Here is a 4802-nt window from a genome sequence, read left to right as displayed (position 1 = left end):
TATAAAATATAAATCTTTCTAAGTAAACAAATAAATAAATAAATATATTTATACACTGTTACGTCCTGGTCCTTGGAAACGGTCGGGCATGAGCGGAGCGTAACACTTGTCGAATTTTTCTTATCTTTTGACACGCACACTTGGAGAAACGGTCGTGTGTGCGTGCGAGAGTCGAGCGATCTTTCGGGTCCGGCGGACCGGTCAACGGTCGTGTGCCGCTCTTACTCCGTCGCTTTCTGGACTTCGCTCGTGTGTCTCTGTTTAAGGCCTGAGACGCAAATCTCAATTGCCTGGAACGAGACTGTGCGATCTGTTTAAAGGTGCGGGATGGTGGGCAAGAGGTCAATTAATAATGTTTAGACAATATTTATGATCGAATGTATATATTTGTTCGTCATAATTTTATATGTATTTATTTGTTTATAGTTGACATATTTTATGTGTAATTATTTTATTTACAATAACATAGTTTATGATGATTCAGATTTACATAGTTTATACATTTTTAATTTGTGAGAATGTTTGTATTGCGAATTCAGTCCAGTTCAACTTCTATTATTTCTGTTATTTTACAAGAAATAGGGGGGAAAAATTTATAAAAATCTCTCACAGGGACTAACCTGTGTTCTGAAAGGAGGGGGAATTTAATCGTGAGGAGGGCATCTGGGGGGTAGGTGGAAATTAGCCGGTGGAGTTCGAGGGGATCGAGGTTTTCGGGATCGACTATATACGCGGTGGGGGTAGGGGTGGTGATTTTGTAAGCAGAAGCGAGTGCTAGGAAATGGAGAGGACGGGGAAAGGTGCGTGGACGAGAGGGGTCAGCGGGACACTTGCCTAAATATTCTGGTTCGGGCGAGGATGGTGGGGAAGGGCGGAGTGGAGGAGAGCGCGGGGGAGGAGTAGGTGCCGAATGGACCTCAGAAGGGCTCACGGAAGAATGTGACGGTTCTGGATGCGTTGGAAAGGAGGAGCGGGGATGCGACTGAGTTCGCAAATTTGGTAGTGTGTCGGTGTTATTGCTGTTTTCGCTACTTCCTAGCGGGGTGCCTGGTACGGTGAGGGGAATCTCGGCTGGTGTTTGTCGTTGTGCCTCAGCCTGTTTCCGGGCCTGTTTTGCGGCTCTTCGCCGATAACCCTTGAGAGTATTTCTCGACGTCCACCGTTTTTTGGGAACGGGCGAGTCCACTTAAAATTCGCGATTGTAAGTTTCTAGTGGCACGGGTCTTAGAGATCGATTGCTGCCGAAGTTTATTCACTGTTTCCTTTCCGCGATTTTATGTTCGCGGGCGCGAGAGCCCGCGCTGAGAGTCGCTTGACGATTCTTGCAAATCGTCTGCAACCCATATCAGCGTTAGCTTGTTTGAAGATGCGAGAGCGCGCTGAGAGTCGCTTGACGATCCTTGCGAATCGTCTGCAACCCGTATCAACGTTAGCTCGTTCAAAGATGCGAGAGCGCGCTGAGAGTCGCTTGACGATTCTTGCGAATCGTCTGCAACCCGTATCAGCGTTAGCTCGTTCAAAAATGCGAGAGCGCGCTGAGAGTCGCTTGACGATTCTTGCGATTTGTCTGCAACCCGTATCAGCGTTAGCTCGTTCAAGACAAGGGAAGCAACCGTTCTCGTAGCTACCTTAAAATTTTGACAACTTCTGATCGCGGCGTGAGGTACAAGTATTTGCGACTTAATACTAGCACTTACTACTTATTGTTGGTTATACTAGGCGGCAGCAAACAGCAACAGAGCGGCAGCGGTCTCGAGCGAGCTCCAACTGGATCCACACTTGTCGGAGACACTATTGTTCTTTCGATCACTTGTTTTGCCAACACTTTATTTACTCGCGTACTGATCGGGACCGCGCTTTGGAAGATTTCGTTATTTACTGACCCGAAGAGCCCTGCGGGGGCTCTTTTTATACCCGCGGCTCGGGAAACTCGGGATTACCCGATTTCTCGTTATCCGTCGGATTTCTCTTGATTTCATATTCCCGGGATGTAAGTTTCCGTTTAAGATTAAAAAAGGAAAATTACTCAAGAAAGAAAAACAGAAATTTTCCAAACTCTGTGTTTCTTGATTCTATCGAGAATTGATATCCGGTCTTGCGCCAGTACCGCACGACAGCGTTCCCGTGATATCATATCTTGTTGTTGTCACGTCGCGAGGAGGAAATGGAGTCCACGGGACGTAACAACACATATACATTGTTAATTATTTTAAAAATTTTTAAATGTGTAAAATGACTTTTTTAGGAATACTAAAATATTTGTAACCGTTTGTATTTTTTACACCAATATATAATTTATTATTAACATTCAGAAATGTTTTTCGAGGTCGAACCGCGTTAATACATATAATAATGATATTAACGCATTTTTTCCAGTTTTGCAAAAGAATTTAGATATTTAGTACCAGAAGCAATGGAAAAGCCGGAATATCTAAAGAAAGAGAACAATAAGAAAGGAGCTATGGAAATGAAGGCAAGATTCAGACTAGGAACAGAAACGAGAGCAAACAAATACTGGGAAATAGAAGAGAATAGGATGTGTAGACTATGCAGAAAAGAGGAAGAGACACTTCAACATGTCTTTGAGAAGTGTGAATTCACGGGAGAAAAACGCGAAAGCTGGATACAACAAATAACTGGAGCGCGTGCGCTGGCAAGAATGTGGAGCATAATATGGAAAAGGAGAAGAAAGGATGAAAACATATATAGTGTGGATAATGTAAATAATATACAGAGCATCTAGTGCGACACACGCACTAACACAAACACTTGTATTGAGCAAAATGTATATAACACAAATGTTAATAAAGCAATTATTATTATTAACGCATTTTTCAAACCTATAAAACGTTTTTAAATGTTACTAAAACACAAAAGCATCAAATATCAGAATTACAATTTGTTCTGTTATCTTAAAAACATATTGAGCAGTATAACAAATTTAAGTTATATAACTGTAACGACAGTTGCTCTTTATTTAAATAAATAATTCCGATATTAAAAATAGAGTAAACTGAGGTTTTACGAGGATAACGTAGAATCGATTAATGGTACCATTATCTTGTAAGTTTGCTAAGTGTTAATCAGTTTGGGAAAACTAAATGTAACAATAAAACATCACACATTTCTACGTAGTACTGACAATTGTATGTAAGTATTTAATATTGACATACGAATCGTCTACAAATTTAATATTGATGTAATGATTGTTGCTTCATGTCAAAACAATGATAAACAAATTGATGATTATAAGTTGGCATGAATGTGTTCACACTATTCTTGCTGTTCAATTTACTTGATTTCATGCAGTTTCTGAAGTCAAATAATGATGAAACATAAATATCTCAAAAGAAGAGCAAAGTCTAAATTTTCTGTGATATTGTTTCTTCAAGCACACAAAAGAATAAATAATTCTTGCTATTCAGTTTAATTGTTTTGATTGAATTCTACTGCTAAAATCAGTAGTAAGGTAAATGTCCCAGTGATTAAACGTGTCCTAGTATTTAAACACTCACTCGAATTTTCATTTTTATTAAACTATTTTACTGATATTTACAATAATCAAAAGTTTTATTAATATTTTTAATTGAATTATTATTAAAACATTGTAATAAAAGGTTTCTAAACAGTAGATGTAATAAAAAAAATAGTTTTTGAGAGTATTAGCAAATTTATTGCTTTTCCAACTCTTACGTTATCGGTTTGTGTAAGACAAAGTATATTCTTCTTAAGGTTATAATTAAATACATAAAATAAACTTTTTGTTCAGGTAAGATTTTTCAAACTCAGTATAGACTATAGATTGATAAAAAACTTTGTTCTATCTTTAATTTTTAGTTATAATAATTAAATTATCGTGTTTATGTACTGGTACGAGAATCCGCCGGTGGCGGAGTTGTTAAACACTTGATTCATCATAGCGTAGTTAGTCTTGCATACACGTATTGTGTGATATTTGTGCGACCAAACATAATTTGCAACAAATCCGTAAGTAGTTTTGTGTTTTCATGGTTTCATTTTATCTAAACATACTAAAATAATAATATTTTAACTAAAATATTTAATTAAAGTTAATAAATGAAAAAATATATTTACGGTTATCTGAGCCGATTGCAAGATGTTGTGCGGAAAACTGCGTATACGAAGTGTGATCAAAAAATAAGGTGACTTTTCATTTTTATAAAAAAATATTCATTTATTTATCCAAAATTATGTTATCCCCTTCAAAATAATCTCCCTCAGATACAATGCACTTGTGCCAGCGCTTTTTCCAGTCGTTAAAACACTTCTGAAATGCACTTTTGGGTATTGCCTTGAGCTTCTCCAGCGATGCAGCCTTAATTTCCTCAATCGTCGCAAATCTTTGTCCTTTCATGGGCCTTTTCAATTTTGAGAAGAGGAAAAAGTCGCAAGGAGCCAAGTCTGGTGAATACGGTGGCTGAGGCATGATGGTAGTATTGTTTGTGGCCAAAAAACTACTCACTAGTAACGACGTGTGCGCAGGTGCATCTGGAACAAATTTCGCTGACACACGTGTCATACCCAAAACATCCGTTAAAATTGATTGGCATGAGCCAAACGATATGTTAAAATCATCAGCTACTTCTCTAATCGTGATTCGACAATTTTTCAACACAATTTTTTTCACTTTCTGAACATTTTTCGTCGATTTTTGACGTGCTGGGGCGTCCAGAGCGAGGTTCATCGTTAACATTTTCTCGGCCCTCTTGGAATAACTTATACTATTTATAAACATTTTTTTTGCTCAAAGTGGACTCACCGTACGCCACTGTCAACATTTC

This window comes from Pseudomyrmex gracilis, unplaced genomic scaffold (genome assembly GCF_002006095.1).
Source record: "Pseudomyrmex gracilis isolate BER0280 unplaced genomic scaffold, ASM200609v1 scaffold_550, whole genome shotgun sequence".
NCBI lineage: Eukaryota > Metazoa > Arthropoda > Insecta > Hymenoptera > Formicidae > Pseudomyrmex > Pseudomyrmex gracilis.
The sequence above is the reverse complement of the archived record's forward strand: the minus strand, read 5'-3'. Positions refer to the sequence as shown.